Source organism: Mirounga angustirostris, unplaced genomic scaffold (assembly GCF_029215605.1).
Source record: "Mirounga angustirostris isolate CCGP_5_RB_7025 unplaced genomic scaffold, mMirAng1.0.hap1 SCAF_4, whole genome shotgun sequence".
In the NCBI taxonomy this organism is placed as follows: Eukaryota; Metazoa; Chordata; class Mammalia; order Carnivora; family Phocidae; genus Mirounga; species Mirounga angustirostris.
This window is the reverse complement of record NW_026991712.1, coordinates 65,942,685-65,960,423: the sequence shown is the minus strand read 5'-3', so window position 1 is coordinate 65,960,423 and position 17,739 is coordinate 65,942,685.

Here is a 17,739-nt window from a genome sequence, read left to right as displayed (position 1 = left end):
AAGATATTTAAACCCCAAATGAATAGGAATAGGCCAGTAAAATGACAGGAGATGAGAATGCCAACAGACACTGAATGCAGAGGGGGATGGGATTTGAAGTGGAAATCAATGCTCCTCTATAAGCAGGGGCAGTGAGGTTACCTGTGTTCTGCAGTAGCCCAGCTTCCCTGGCTGTGGCATGCCAAGAGGATCGTAAAATCTCTACCCTTCAACCTAGGTCATTAGACTGTTGGTGTTAAGTTGTTTTCTGTCTTCAGGGTCAAGACAGGACAGAAAAAGTTGCAAACTGAGCTCTGACTGCTAAGGTTATCACTGTGTCAATCCTTGAGCTTTCCAGGTGGAACTAATCATTAGATATTCTGGGTTCGCCTACTTTAACCACACTTCACTGCCTCACTACTGCTGTATTATAATTCCGTCTTTACAATTTTTCTCTCCTTCTAGCTTGTGAGTACACGGAAATCTTACATTTTTATTTATATTACTAGAATCTAGCACACTGCCTGGAAAAGAGTAACTCCTCTATAAATGTATATTAAATAAATACATAAAAAAAAGTCAATCAGTCATTAGGTTCTGCAGAATTCTGTTGTAACTTAAGGAGATATGGGTTTACCTACATTACTCATTTTTATGTATAAGTGCCTAAAGATAATAATTGATGAGAAATAGCTTCTTTGCTTTATTGGATGATTCTCAAAATTGTAGTGAAAGAAAAAAAAGAAGTGGAAAAATATGCTGACCCAGACATTAAGTATGCAACTATTTATTTTCTTATGAAAAATGTCAATGCATTAGGAGGGCTAGTTAGATGAAGATACAAAGCCTTCTACATCACTGCCTGACTTCAAAAATGAATGCATCTATCCTCAAAAAAAAAGTCAGCACTGGGTTATTTTGTGCTCTAATTGAAACTCTGATGTTTTCAACTAAAAAAGGTTTATATTCCAAACTAATGCTATATGAATGCAATTATTCTCCAAATGTCCTATTTGGAATCATTACATCTTGCACAACAATGCCAACCACCTAAAGTTGCTGAGAATCTTTTGCCACTGACAATGGCTAGGTATCAAGTGTAATAGGACCAGACGCAGCAAACAAATTAAAATGTGTGTCTTTGTCAAATGACACTGTTTCGAGGAGTGTAAGTGACATGGCAATTAATGTCTGTGAACAGCTGGTTTTAAAGATTAAAGAAAGTGATTATTTTGCCCTGCCAGTGGACCGATTCACCTAAATGTGCTGAGATGCTGGCATTTTAAGATACATTTCCGTGAAATATGGTGGATAAGTTCATGCTGTTTAGAAAAATTTAAGCCAGTCTTACAACAGCAGAAGACCATTTTGAAGTATTTCAAGAGGCAACCCAGAATTGCAATATATGAACCAGGAATTTTATATTGCTATTTATATGGTGAGAGCTGAATTATAGAGTTATCAAATCAGAAAAGGGTTTGATTACAAAGAATGATTCAGATTCTTCCTGGATATGCCTCTTCTTGGATATGCTGCTTCTTTTATTCTCATAATATTGGTCTTTTAAAAAGAAAGGTGAAGGGAGAACATATTTCCATTTTTTGGAGGACTGTCATGACTTTTAACAGGTATGTTCCTCAAAATGACTGTATGATCAGGAAGTCCCAAGGCCATGAGGACAAAATATTTACAAAGTCCAAGTATCAAATTTTCTTTAAGCCAAAATGTCTCCACTGGCTGATTGGCAGGCATGGTGAGCTCTAATCACCAAACCCATCAACTGTAGAGCCTGATGTCCCTAAGGGATGTGTCCCGTGACCTTCCAAATCTTAAGAACATTCAGGAACAGTAACACAGAACTAGCAATGGACAGTGTTTGAAGGATATTTTCACAAAGTAACAACACTCATAACTCCAAGAGATTTTCTCCTTGGGTGAGGCCAATTCATTCACATAGCAAATATTTACTGAGGTCTTTCTTTCAGAGCTCAGATACCTCCAAATTAGTTTCACAATGTCCTTGACTCCCATTCACACATCAACAAATCTACAGGTTGAGGAATTACTTGCACATAGTTGAGCTTCTGACTCTTGATCTCAGCTCAAGTCTTGATCTTGGGGTAGTGGGTCCAGTCCCCAAGTTGGGCTCTGGTCCCGCCTTTTTTTTTTTTTTTGAAAAAAAAAAGTTAAATCTGCTAATGCAAATATTATAGTTTATTAATTACACACATTTATATAAAAATTTTTTAAAGAGAGACACCTGGTGGGGCACCTAGGTGGCTCAGTCGTTAGGCGTCTGCCTTCAGCTCAGGTCATAATCCCAGAGTCCTGGGATCAAGCCCCACATCGGGCTCCCTGCTCAGGGGAAAGCCTGCTTCTCCCTCTCCCACTCCCCCTGCTTGTGTTTCCTCTCTCGCTATGTCTCTCTCTCTCTGTCAAGTAAATTTATTTATTTATCCCAGGACCCTGGGATCATGACCTGAGCCGAAGGCAGCCGCTTAACCGACTGAGCCACCCAGGCACCCCAGTAAATGAAATCTTAAAAAAAAGAGAGGGACACCTGGGCAGCTCAGTGGGTTAAGCATCTGCCTTCGGCTCTGATCATGGTCCCCACATCCTGGGATCAGGTCCCACATCAGGCTTCTTGCTCAGCGGGAAGCCTGCTTCTCCCTCTGCCTGCCACTCCCCCCTGCTTATGCTCTCTCTCTCTTTCTCTGACAACTAAATAAATAAAATATATTTTTTTTAATTTTTAAAGAGATGATGACATACTCTAAATTTGCCTGAATTATTCCTTATTTGGGAAAATATAACAAATACATTACCCTGAGGTCAATCAAGACCAAACCTCTGACAGCACATCTTACCTTAATTCCCTTTTTTACCAGGACAGCTGCTTTTTAAAATTTTTTTTAAAGATTTGTTATTTACTTATTTGAGAGAGAGAGAGCATGAGAGAGAGCAAGAGCATGAGTGAGGGGGAGGGGCAGCAGGAGAGGGGAAGCAGACTCCCTGCTGAGCAGGGAGCCCCATGAGGGGCTCCATTCCAGGACCTTGGAATCATGACCTGGGCTGAAGGCAGACGCTTAACTGACTGAGCCACCCAGGTGCCCTATTTTTTTTTTAAACCAAATAAGTCTTGGGGCACCCGGCTGACTCAGTCAGCTGAGCATCAGGCTCTTAGTTTCAGCTTAGGTTGTGATCTCACAGTCATGAGATTGAGCCCCAAGTCAGGCTCCATGCTTCCAATTCTCTCTCCCTCTGCATCGCCCCCACTTCTCTCCCTCAAATAAATAAATCAATAAAAATTTTTAAACTCAAATAACCTTTGCTTCTCCTCTTTATAGAGACATGTTTATCCCAGTATCTCAGAAGCCCAATAATAAATCCAAAAGCTCTCTCCACCACATCCTCCAGGAGACTTAGGCTCCTTATGGAAATAAGTTTTCTAGTATTTACACAGTTATCTCAGATTTTTTAAGGTACACTTGCCAGTTAGGTCCCACTCATGCTACTTTGTTGCATGAGAAATCTCTAAAAAATGCAAGTAAATAATAAGTCATGTTAAGTATTATGACCTATTTTTTAAGTACTTACGGGAAATGGATTAGTTAGGAATTAGGTCTTTGAGACAAAGTCGTGACCTTGATCATGAGGAAAGTGTTGTAATACCTTGAACAAAAGTAGGAACCAGCACCTGTTTATCATAAGCCTTGCCAGGAAAAGAGAGGCTGTGTCTGTGAAGTGGCATGAATAGGTAGAGTGAAGACAAGATGGTTCCTGCCCCTTCGTTTCAAGCAAAGGAATTTAGATTTGGTCAGGCAGGTACGCTCTTAAGTAGAAGAATAGCAGACTGATAATTTTCTGAGGAAATGCATCCTCTTAAAAACTGGAAGAAAACACATCAGAAAGAAACTGAGCTACCATATGTCTCAATAATCTGAACACAAAGTGATAAGAGACAGCATGTGGTCTAGCTGTAGAAGCAATGAAAAAGAACCCAATCCAAGAGGCACTGTGGATAGTGAGTACATAGGACCAGAGACTGATCAGACAGGAACCTGAAGCAGAAGCTAGCAACAAAATAGCTCCAAAACGCTAAGCCAAGCACACACTGTGAAATTAGATACAAAAGGAGGTTGAACCAGATAATCTCTAAGGTCCATTCCAACTCTTACTGTTATGATTCCAAAAAAAAAGATGGATGAGAAGCTGGCATTTTTTTAGAAACGTGTCTAGGTCATCAAACTTTCTTCATTCTGAAAGTACCTCCTGGGCACAAGCTACATACCAGGCATGGTCCAAAGCCCTGAAAACACAGTGGTGAACAAGACAGCTCCTTATCGGATTGGGCCCATATTCTAAAGGGGATACATGCAAAAAAGTCATGGAAGGGCTTAAACTGAGATTGAGCTGATCTAGTTTATGTTTTAAGAAGGTCACTTTGCTGTCCTACAGCAAATGAGTCAAAGGGGACCAGAGGCTAAAGAGGAAAGATTCCTTCAAAGGCAGGAAGGTGAATGTGTAAAGGGGTTAACGTTAACATCTGAAGATAGGGCTCCTGATTGGACTGGATATGGTGGTGAGGATAATGATGGCATCATGGATACTGCTATGTTCCTGGTTTAAGTAATCGGGAATATGTGATGCCCTTAACTGTGACATGGAAAGTTGGTGGGGGGAATAGAAGTTTAAGGGAAAAGCAAGGCTCTTTAGGAAAACTTTCTTATTAGGGTATTTTTTACTGGAAATGTAAGTAAGAAAAGGTAGGTCGAGTGTCAACTATTAGAGCTGTACTAGTGTTTAGATTTATGGAACTCACCACTCTGAGATGGACATGAATATTTCAGGCTTTGATCTATTGGCTTTTTTAGCATCCAAGTGCAAGTATTAGGGGTTTCAGTGGGCAGGGAGAGAGCAAAGCTTGCAGACTGAAGCTGAGTAGATTCTTTGATATGCAAGCCAGGAAAAAGATTACAAAATATTTACCCATCATCAAGTAGCTTATTAGCACTGTTACACCACAAATCACTGACAGTGAAGAGTCTAGGCAGGGATATTTTTTATCATCTTAGTGCCACAGGCAAGACTCAGAGGCAAACAGAAATGTTTTGGGGGAAAAATTAAATGACTTCCCTGTAGTAAGTGAGGCTGAACGGCAAAGTCAACATCCTGTCCCGTGCCTCATGTAATAGAATACCTTTATTTACAATACTGGTCTCTGTTATTTCATTAATGGGTATCTAAAAATCACTGTCCCTACCTTAATCCTTATTTAGAAACATCCAGTCGCAAAATATATTGAGGGCACCCAGAAGCAGCTAATCAATAGCACAGAGCTTCTTTCTGACAGGGAAAATCAGAACTTGGCAGGTAAATGGACTTTCTGTCGTGGCTCTCAAATCAATAGGTCAATTGGTTCTGGCTTCAAGTATTCAATATATATTTAACCTAAAAATAATAGACTCTTTTGACCCAGTTCTATGAATCTCTATTAGTAAGCTATAAGTTATTGGGAAAAGACTTAAAACTAATTGACAGGATAATTCAATAGTGAAAAGGCAGGGAATCACTTTCATATGGGATCTTATAGATCTCTCTGGTTCATTTTTTTTCTCTAAGTCTTAAGGATTCCACCCATATAAGAGCTCTCCAATCTTTCCTCTCCTCTCTTCTTACCCACTCTCATGATTTCACCCTCCAATGCTATTTAATTAATGTAGTCAACATACAGTAATTGAGCAAGCACTATTCTGGGTACTTGGGAACCAAGCAGACAAAACTCCTTGTCCTTAAGGAGTTTACATTCTACTGAGGTAAACACAAAAACATGAAACACGATATGTAAATAAGTTATATAGTAATGGTAGCAGGCGTTAAGTGCTATAAAAAAAAAAAAAAGACAAGACTAAGTAAGGTAAGGCGGAATCAATATGGCAGGTAAGAGAGGATATCCAGTCGGGGAGTCCTGGTGGAGAAGGTAAAGTCTGAGCAAAGATGTGGCTGGTGGAGGAGGAGGAGCTGGTGAAGCAGGATCTGTGGGGAAAGCATTCCAGGCAGAGGAAACAGCCAGATCAAGAGCTCATCACCAGGGGCACCTCCCTGGCTCAGTCATTAAGCATCTGCCTTCAGCTCAGGTCATGATCTGAGGGTCCTGGGATCGAGTCCCGTATTGGGCTCCCTGCTCCGCAGGAAGCGTGCTTCTCTCTCTCCCACTCCCCCTGCTTGTATTCTCTCTCTTGCTGTGTCTCTCTCTGTCAAATAAATAAATAAAATTTTTAAAAAAGAGCTCATGGCCAGAAATGTAAGAAGGCTTAGTTGCCTAAAATGGGTGAGTGAGTGGTAGAAGTGAGAATGGGTGCTTTTCCCTTTTCCTCAGCAGGACTCAAGTCAGAAATGTAAGAGTTACCACAGACTTCTCTCCTCCTCCCATGGCCATCCACTCCATCATTGTGTCCTGGGGCTTTTCCCTCAGCAATATCCCTCTGATGTCTCTTCTGACTTATTTTGCCCTGTCATCATTCCTTATAGAGATTACTGAAGTAGGTCTTATCTTCCAATCTACTGGTTTTCCAACTACATTCCTGTGAATTTCAGGAATGCCTCAGAAGTGACTCTGATTGGTCACCTTAGGAAATTGAGGAGGACCCATTTATCACTCGGATGATAAAGATATATCAAAGAATGTTTTCCAAAATGTTAACTGGGGTTATCACTGGGTGATGGGATTTCAAATGATCTTTACTTCTTTTTAGAAATTTTTGTAGTGCTTACTTTTTCTTTGGAAAAGTATGTATTACATTTATAATAAATAATATGATAATTTTATAATAAAAATATTAATAGTAAGCTCCTTCATTTGGTGCAGGTGAGGAGACTTACCCTACTTATTTACTGACATAGGGGAATACATTGTTGAGTAAAAGTCAATTTATAAAATGATACTGTAACAAAAAGAGAGAGAGAGAGGCAAACCAAGAAACAGACTCTTTTTTTTTTTTTAAAGATTTTATTTATTTACTTGACAAAGAGGGACACAGCAAGAGAGGGAACACAAGCAGGGGGAGTGGGAGAGGGAGAAGCAGGCTTCCCGCCGAGCAGGGAGCCCGATGTGGGACTCGATCCCAGGACCCTGGGACCATGACCTGAGCCGAAGGCAGACGCTTAATGACTGAGCCACCCAGGCGCCCCCAGACTCTTAACTATAGCGAACAAACTGATGGTTACCAGAGGGGAGGTGGGTAGGGGGATGGGTGAAATAGGTGATGGGGATTAAGGAGGCATTTGTGATGAGCACCAGGTGTGGTATAGAAGTGTTGAATCACTATATTGTACACCTGAAACCAATATTACACTGTATGTTAACTAACTGGAATTTAAATAAAAACTTTAAAAAAATAAAAAGATACTGTGTCTCTATCTGTACAGAATAGAGACTACAAGATACATGCCAGCATGTTAGTGATGGTTTTCTCTGGACACTGTGGTGATAGGTGACTTTCCCTTTGCGTGTTTCTATACTGTTACATGTTTTATACGTTGAATAAATATATATTACATTTATAATTTTTTTTTAAATAGCAGTATTGTTCTTTAGAGGTTCCATACATTTTAGAAAAACTAGTACCAAGAAATTTAATAGTATCTCATATTTACATTGAAACTACTTTTTTTAAAGCTAATTAAATCTCTAACCCATTTTTACCTCTTCATATGTGCTCCTACCCCACTGACTTACTGCCATTTCTAGAAAACCAGGAAAAGAAGAAGATGTTCATGCGATTGTTTCTCTTTGTGTAGCCCTAAGATAAGGGAAAATGACAGACGAAATGGCATTGGAGAGACTGCATAGGAAGAGCCTCCCATTCTTTTAAACAGCAAATGGATAAGGGCTGGGACTATAAGCATCGACCTGGGAATTCTTAGCACATTTGTCTCCTCCAGATTCCTGCAACAATAATATTGTGTATTTGTCTGGGTTGTTTAATCCCTGTTCTTTAATTTGTATTGCTCAGATCTGGAAGCCCGTTTTTTCCTCGTATTGAAATATGTGCATTATCATTTGAAACTCTCCCCTTCAGAACTGCGTTTTCTTGCTCACATTCTAATCATAAAGGGTTAACTTACGGGCCTTACCTTACACTTGTTCCTAGAAATCCTGACCAGAAAAGCTCTCCTTAGTGAGCCCTCAGTGTCTTTATTTTATATCTAAGCCATCTTCTCAGTCAATGAACCTCCCTAAAAGATTAATGTAGTTTGAACTTTTATAGAGGAATATCATTTGTGCGCTGTCATATTTAGCACAAATGGTTCTTCAGTCACAGCTCAGTAATATTCCAGCATATTATTTCCATGGCATTTGAGAGTTTAAAGAATTATTGAAGGGCACGCTGTACTCATTTGGTAATAAGGCAGAGAGCACTGCCATCTACATATGATTTCAACAAATGGAATCACCACTAATTTCATTGCACGTAGCAAAATAGTTGTGATAATAATCCAGGTAAAATATCCCACTGGAGGAAATAGGGGAGATGGAGTCTTTTATAAGACCTCCAAGAAGTATTGAAGAGGAAGTCCTAGGAGCTGAGGGCAAAATGTTGAGAACTCATCTTCCCACATTGAATACATACCTTTGACTGTGCGGTTTTATCAACCCGGGGTGTGAGGCCGTGGCCCTCGCTGGCCAGGAATTTTCTGCAGAAGCTGCCAAAGCTTCCCAGGCATCATGCAGCATGATGGAACCACTGGAGCCACTGAAGAGGAATGAAGGGGTTAATGTCATTTCGGGGGAAACTATAACCACACCAAAGCTCAGGTATTTGGTGAGAAATGTCCCTGATTATTGGGGCTTTGTAAGGCGCATAGGTTAGACTAGTTTGACCTTTTTCTTAACATTTGGATTGACAGATAAGTTTTAGAGGAAGGAAAGGTCTTGTTCACTGTCAGGTGTCACCAAATAGTAGTATGAAGATTTCTGGATCTGCGCTAAATCAGAAAGAGAGAGAGAAACCTGCTGTCATGAAAGGTCCTTTTCATATGTGTTATTCCCGCTCTATTTCAGGTATTGACCTTTTTTTGTTGAATTATCCATTCCAAGCAATGTCCGTATTTAAATCTCCAAGCTATGAGAATCCTGAGAGTAGAGACGGATCTCATCTTCCATTTCTATATCAAGAAAGGGATAATTTTGCCATTTGGAGAACTGGCTTATTCAATAACACATTACAGTTCTTCTGCCTATTAAAAGTTATTCCCTGCAACTAGCATTAACTTAGTGAGACATTTTGAGAATACTGCTATTTGTATTAGTTTGAAAAACCCAACCCTTAATTTAGACAAAAATGGCTCCCTCTCCAGTCTTCTCCTGTTGCTTCCCAATGACTTAAAGCCCCTACTCTCCACCTGCCATGTCTTTAAGGAGTTCAAGCCTTTAGGAACATGTTCCTGCACTATCCGAAGGCAGCATCTACCTGTTATTTATTAAGGGAGTGTGAAATTATTCCAGCAACCTTTTGGTATCTCTCAACCCTTGGGAATTAGACTAGCTATAAACTAGATAAAAACCATAAAAAGTATACAAATGCCAATAAATGGTTCATCCAAATACAGCTGGAGTGACCATGTATCTGCCAAAATACTCAAAAGTATGAAAGGACGGGGCGCCTGGGTGGCTCAGTCATTAAGCATCTGTCTTTGGCCCAGGTCATGATCCTGTGGTTCTGGGATCGAGCCCTGCATCAGGCTCCCTGCTCAACGGGGAGCCTGCTTCTCCTTCTCACTCTGCCTGCTAAATAAATTAATCTTAAAAAAAAAAAAAAAAGACAGCAATTGTATCACATAGTATTTGGTATCTTGTATATAAGATCAGGATTTGTTTCCAAGCATCTTACTCTTCTCCAGGTATCCCATGTTGACGACAACACACCAACACATTCTGTTTCCCTGGCTCTGTCACTGTTCAGGAGTGGCCATGGGCCTTAACCACATCCAGTAAACATGAAATTCAGCATTATCAGTCCAGACCTCTGCTTTCTCCTGCTAGATGTGAACGGAAACCGCACACTGCATGGTGAGTTAGTGCAAGTCACCTTACAACCACTAGGGGGCATCAGACCTGGGATAAAGATCACGCTTTAGAAGGTAAAGTGGAGAGAAGGTGAAAACTGGTCCTTAATGTCATTATTAGGCTCTAAATGAAGCCCCAAAGCCTGGCGTACTCTATGTTTTTCAGTGATAAAAAAATCAACTTTTTTAATCTTAAGGTGGATTTAGACAGGTTTTCAGTTATTTGCAAAAATAAAAAAGTACTGAAAAAATTGAATTACATCTATTAAAAATCTAAATCAAGAAGTACCTTGCCAAAAACTAATTAAAACATTTTGGTCTATAATTTTATACAATACTCATCACCGGGCCCCCCAGGTGCTGTGACAAATGAGCAAGTGTGATAAATTAGAACAAGACACCATACAATTTCCCAGGCCCTGCCTACCCAAGACCTCTTTTATTTTTTATTTTCTTACTTTTTTTTTTGTCTCTGAACAAAACTGGAACTGAGGATTAGATACAATTTTCTCTTTCATTCAAGGCCCAGATGGCAGACTGTAAAAACTTAATTTCCAGTCTCTTGGTAGAAATTTTAGGACCGTCAACTCTTAAGATTTTAAGTAATTCAGTCAGCGGCTATAGACACTGTTTGGGAATTGTGCTGTCTTCAGTTTTGTTGTTGTTTTGTTTTGTTCTTAATAACTGTAACATATCTTAATATTCATAGCCCATCCTCAGAGGAAACCAGCAGGGTGCCCACTGTGTCTGACAACATGGATTGTTTACAGGCCAAGGATCCCCAAGGATGGAGCTTTGAGTAGCTGGAGCTTTGGAGGACTGGTGTAATGGAGCTCAGTGAGCATTTGGGAACACTTGGGAATTGCGCCATGAGATGCTGTCTTGAGGGAGGGTTGAAAATAGGAGAACAATGACATGTGACAGAGTCAGCCTGGGACAAAAAAGGAATGTAGGCTGTCCATGGTACCCCGCGGAAGGCTTTTAAAGCTCACAGATTTGATTCATCATAGTTTTAGGGAGGAGAGGAGTGCTATGTAGGTAGGACTCTAATTGGCCCCCAAGATGTCCTGCCTCCTCCCCTCAGCCCCACACTCACCCTGTATAATCCACAGTACTGTGAATCGGATGGCTTTTACTCCCATGATTAGATTATATGACACAGGTGACTTGAAGAAAGGAATATTATCAAGATGTACATAACTTAACAGCCAGAAACTTTAAAAGCTTGGAGTTTTCTCTGGCTGGCAGCAGAAGAGAAATTCGGAGATTTGGAGCATGAGAAGGATTCAACTCATCATTGCTGGCCTGAAGATGGAGGGGCCACATAGCAAGGCATATGGGTGGGATCTAGATGCTAAAAGCACTTGCGAGCTGACACCCAGCAAGTAGGCAGAAATCATAGTCCTACAACTGCAAATATCTGACTTCTGCCAACAACAAGCATGAGCTCAGAAGTTGATTTTTTCCCAGTCTCCAGACAAGAACTTGATCCAGCTGACACTTTGATTCTGGCCTTGAGTTCATCCCAAACAGAGAACCCAGCCCCACGGTGCTGGACTTCTGACCTACAAAACTGCAGGCTAATAAATCGGCGCTGTTTGAAGCCTCTACATTTGTGATAGTTTGTTACACAGCAATAGATAACAAATATATTTGTCAAATCAAAGTGATCAACAGAGAAAAGTATTCTGGCAGGAACAGTGAAGAAAGATTATAAGGAGGTGAAGCTGAATGGAGGAATCCTACTGAAGAAAAGACTATTCACATATTAAGAGCAAGTGGTGAACAGTAACTGAGTTTTGGATAAGGCAGATTATCAGACACAGAAGATACAAGAAAGTCACATAGAAATGGACACAGTTGTTATAACCACTAAAACCCAGTCCTTCTGGAAAACTGATAGCAACATGTGGGAATGGATAACTGTAATGAATAATTACATTTATAACTCAGCTAATTGAGTATGAATTTATAGGCAACATAGATGATTATGATATGTATTTAACATGGGACAAAATGATTTAGTGCCAGAGCCTAACAGATTCCTAGCTCAGCAAATGGTCCAACACACGTGGGTTAAGAAATCTGAGATTGTCGGATAAGCTAAGTTTTATGTTCCCTGGTTTACACACTAACCCCTATACCAATCATTTAATTTATTTTTAATTTTCATTGAGTGATTTTGAACTGTTCCTACCAACTAGGGAACTGACAGATTAAATGACAGACAGGTAGCTTTGTCGTTTACCAAGAGTTTTATCTGATTATGTACAACTTAATACATGTGAATATTGGAGTCCTTATTTTAAAGAATAATGTGATTTTTAAAAAGGGATGGGGGCTCCTGGCTGGCTCAGTTGGTAGAGCATGTGATTCTTGATCTCAGAGTCATGAGTTCAAGCCCCACGTTGGACCTAGAGCTTACTAAAGAAAAGAAAGAAAGAATGAGAGAAAGAAGAAAGAAGAAAGAAAGAAAGAGAAGCTATCACTAACAAATGGTGGGTTTTTTTAGCAGACTTTATTTTTTAAAGCAGTTTTGGATTCACAGCAAAACTAAGCAGAAGGTACAGAATTCCCACACACCCCCTGCCCCTGCACATGCACAGCCTCTCCCACTATCCAATATCGCCCACCATGTGTTATAACTGATGGTTATAACATGGTACATGTGTGATAACTGATCAATCTACATTGACACATCATTATCACCCAAAGACTATAGTTTATATTAGTGTTTATCCACTCTTGGTATTACATGTTTTACGGGTTTGGACAAATGTAGTTTCACTGCCCTAAAAATCCTGTGTTCTGCTCATCATTCCTCCTCCCCGAACCCCTGGCAACCTCTGATCTTTTTACTGTCCCCCAAAAAAAGTTTTGCCTTTTACAGAATGTCACAGAGTTGGCGCCATACAATACGTAGCTTTCTTTAGACTGACTGCTTCCACTTAGTAATATGCTTGTTCAAGTTTCCTCCACGTCTTTTTGTAGTTTGATAGCTCCTTTCTTTTTAATGCTGAACAAGATCCACTCTCTGGTTGTACCACAGTATATTTATTCATTCACCTACTGAAGGACAGCTTGGTTGTGTCCAAATTTTGACAATTATGAATACAAGTGCTATAAACATCCATGTTCAGGTTTTTGTGTAGATGTGAGTTTTCAACTCCTCTGGGTAAATACCAAAAAGAACAATAAGTGGATCATATGATAAGAGTACGTTTAGTTTTTTGTTTTTTGTTTTTTGGTTTTTTTTTTTAAAGATGTTATTTATTTATTTGACAGAGAGAGACACAGCGAGAGAGGGAACACAAGCAGGGGAGTGGGAGAGGGAGAAGCAGGCTTCCCGCGGAGCAGGGAGCCCGATGCGGGGCTCAATCCCAGGACCCTGGGATCATGACCTGAGCCGAAGGCAGACGCTTAACGACTGAGACACCCAGGCACCCCAAGAGTACGTTTAGTTTTGTAAGAAACCACCAAACTGTCTTCCACAGTGTCTGTACCATTTTGCATTCCCACCAGTGATAAATGAGACTTCCTACCGCTCCACGTCCTCACCACCATTTGGTGTTGTCAGTGTTCTGGATTCGGGCCATTCTAATAGTGGTATATTCTAATAGTGTAGTGGTATCTCATTGTTGTTGAATTAATATGCATTTCTCTGATGACATATGATCTGGAGCATCTTTTCATATGCTTAACTGCCATCTGTATATCTTCTTTGGTGAGGTGTTTATTAAGGTCTTTGGCCAATTTTTTAATTGCGTTATTTGTTTTCTTATTGTTGAGTTTTAAGGGTTCTTGGTATATTTTGGACAACAGTCTTTCATCAGATGTCTATTGCAAATATTTTCTTTCAGTCTGTGGCTTTTTTTTTCCTTTCTTGACAATGTCTTTGCAGAGCAGAAATTTTTAGTTTTAATGAAGTCCAGCTTATCATTTCTTCCATTCATAGATCACGCCTTCAGTGCTTTATCTCTAAAGTCACCACTCAAGGTCACCTAGATTTTCCTCCTGTATTATCTTCTAGGAGTTTTACAGTTTTGCATTTCACATTTAGGTCCGTGATCCATTTTGAGTTAATTTTTATGATAGATATAAGGTCTGTATCTAGATTTCATTTTTTTATATGTGGATACCCAGTTGTTTTAGCACCACTGATAGAAACACAGATTTTTTTGGGGCGCCTGGGTGGCTCAGTTGGTTGAGCGACTGCCTTTGGCTCAGGTCATGATCCTGGAGTCCCAGGATCGAGTTCCGCATCGGGCTCCCTGCTCAGCAGGGAGTCTGCTTCTCCCTCGGACCCTCCCCCTTCTCATGTGCACTCTCTCTCTCATTCTATCTCTCAAATAAATAAATAAAATCCTAAAAAAAAAAAGAAACACAGATTTTTTCATTTCCCTACCAACTTTTAGTGAGAGGTGCCTTGGTAGTCTGTTAATGTACATTTGTTTCTAACAATATTAATAAGTCTTGCTAAACACCTAGGACGCAGGCATTTCATATAAAGACTCAACAGTAGTATCGCTTTTATTCATTTCTCTCACAACTGTTCTGTGAACTGGATTAATGGTGTGACCTCATTTTACAGACAGAAAGGCTGACGTAGAGATAGAGCAGGAAAGCTGCCTTGCTCACCCTACAAAGCCCACAGCAGAGTGAGAATTCACATTTGCTGTCTCTGTCGTCTGCTCGCCAGAGTGCCTGATGCATGAGGGTCACGCCTTTGTACTGTGTCATTCATAAAACAATGAAGAGGCTGCACGCTGGATTCTCTTAGTCTTGCATTAAGGAAACACCTAAGGACAGCATTTTTCAGAAGTGAAATGTGAGAAGAAACCCCGAGTGAACCAATCTCAAGGAGTACGAAAACCCCTTCTTATCAGGAAAGGAGCCATCTCACAGTTTCAGTGATTTTACTACAAAAGCAAAAAATACTAACCTTGTTCCCTTTCCTCTCTTTGGCAGTAACGCTGACCAAAAAAAAAAAGAAGAAGAAAAAGAAAGAAAACAAACATTCCCAATTGTGAGCCTGAGTTACAGGTGAAGGGAAGCTTTAGAGGCCTCCCTGAAAATGTTATGTTCATTTATCTGCAAGTGATTCTTTACCAAAGTTATAACAAAAACAATTGGAGGAATTTGGGAAGTTGTGAGGACCAGAACACATCAGAATAATTTCAGAAACAGAAAGAAGACGCTTCTGCTAATCTCCAGCAGTCCCAACTTAAATATTCCCCTTCTTAACTGAACGCTGCTACTGATTTTTGTGATTACTTCACTTGTGAATGACCGGTGGTGGGGGAAAGTTATATGACAAATACACTGATTCCTTAAAAGAATACTTGAGGATTTGTGGGACTTCATGTAGATCTCCTTTCACTTTGGAATCTAGCCTTCCTATCGATCTGCTTCATCTGCTGGCAGCTCCCATGGCTCTGAATCAATACTACTGTCACAGGAAGATTCCAGACAGCTGTCCCTGTGGTCACCAAGCACTTGTGTTTTATGAGTTGTTCATACGTTGACTCTAACAACTGAATTTGAGAAACTATGACTCAGAGAGAGAACCCTTCAAAAAAGGCAGTGTTTTTAACACATAGAAAGACTTTAATTAAAACAGAGATAACTGAATCCCCTGGCATAATGTCTTTTTTAAGTGGGATATGACTTTTCTCTTTGTTCCTGAGTAAGACTCAATTTCTAATATCTCTATTCTTCTCCTTACTGGTGGCATTCACTCCTTAAACTTCTTTTCCTTAATCAGCCATTTTGCTTCTATACCAATCCATTGATTTCATACTTTGTCAATGTCTACATCTTTAGCTACACCCTGAGGAGACAAAAATGGGGTGCCCTGGGAGTTAGGAAGATAACCTGTTGCAGTGGGGAGGACATGGTCTGTAGAGACAGTCCTACTTTGTCCCATATGAACTGCGGGACTTTGGACAAGTTCACTCACATTAATGCCTACCCTGTAGGTTCTGTGGGAGGATTAAATGAGACACAGCCTGTCAAACACACAGTACTGTGCAAACAATAGGTGTGGACTTAACAAGTATCTGACTTCAGTCAAGCCATTTAACTGCTTTGTCACAGCTTTTTCATCTTGACAATGGAAGTGATAATATGCAGACTAGCAATAAAATGGAAGTAACGCAAAGCATGCAGAGTATGTGGGAAGCCGCGAGCACTCTGCGAACGTCAACCTCCCACCCATGATCGATACGAGAAAGACCATCTGGATGGAAGTTTTATGATTCTGTGACTTAAAATATACACTTTTGATGGACTCTCTAGGTTGGAAAATCCTGTGACCATTGTTTTTCCTGTGCATTGATGCATCATATGTGTGTTTATGATAATTACATGATTCCCACCCACCAACTGGTACTTTCTAAGTAAGGCAAATGCCATCATTACCTCCGTTTTTCTAGATGGGTGTTATCTTAAGTGTGCCCTGGAGAGCATTCATGGTACCGCATATTTCATTAAAATTACATAATGAGCAGTTCAATGGTCAAGTAAGTTTGGAGAATACGAGTGAGGAAGAGTTAAACAGATTCTTTTAATCTAGGATAATTTAGAGCTTTTAATGTGCAAATGTCCATCATGACCGCCCCCCCCAGAAAAGTAATGTACTTTGTTTTGCAAAGTTCATCAAACTGGTGTGGGCATGTCATGGAAGAGGACATGTGTTCTTAGGAAGACACATTAGAAATGCTGCTCGCAGTATGATCACTAGCAGGCCGTGTTGTCAACTGAGAACCAACACATAAGCCATGTCCGACATTTTGGGGCACCACAGACTTAAGACTCTTTAAAACATAAAATCTTTAAAAAAAAAATAAAATAAAATAAAACATAGATTCCCAGGTCCTACCCCAGACCTACTGAGTCCAAATCTCCTAGGATGAAGCACTGGCATCTGGATGTGTAAAAAGCTCCACCAAAAGATCTGATGCCAAGTCGATGCTGAGAACAACTATTGTGGAAGGTTTACATGGATCCTGAAGACACCATCCTTCTGGACTTTGACATATAGTTTGACATATAAATTCCCACTTTACAATCAATTGAGTCATATTCAGTTCCCCCTGAGGCCCTACATACACTAGTCCAAGCCTTGCTAATTACCAGGGTTGTTATTGAGACCCTATGAGGTCTGACCTGGAGCCCAGCGCGTAGCACAACGCCTAGAACTCTCTGACACCCCATGCAAGTTCTTCCAGTGAATGGCAGTTTTAAACTTAGTGGATTAGTTATAGATAACTCCATGTCCATCTTCTATAGTATTGGAGTTCTGGCAATAACTACATTATCATTAACAAGGTAATCTCAATGCTTCCTTCCCACTTCACCCTTATGTACTACTAGAAATAGTATCGTCTGGAATCTAGCCAAATAATATCTCCAACTGGACTTGCACTTCACTCTGCTAAGTGGTCTTGAAAACTTGTTAAAAGCAGTAACCCAAATGTATTGGTTTCCTATCGCTATTAGAGCAAAGTCCCACAAACTAAGTGGCTTACAACAACATATTTATTCTCCTACAGTTCTGGAGGTCAGGAGTCTAAAATCAGGGTGTACACCGGGCTACATTCCTTCTGGATACTTCAGGAGAAAACTTACTTTCTTGGCTTTTTCAGCTTCTAGAAACTGCCACATCCCTTGGCTTGTGGCTCCTTCACATCA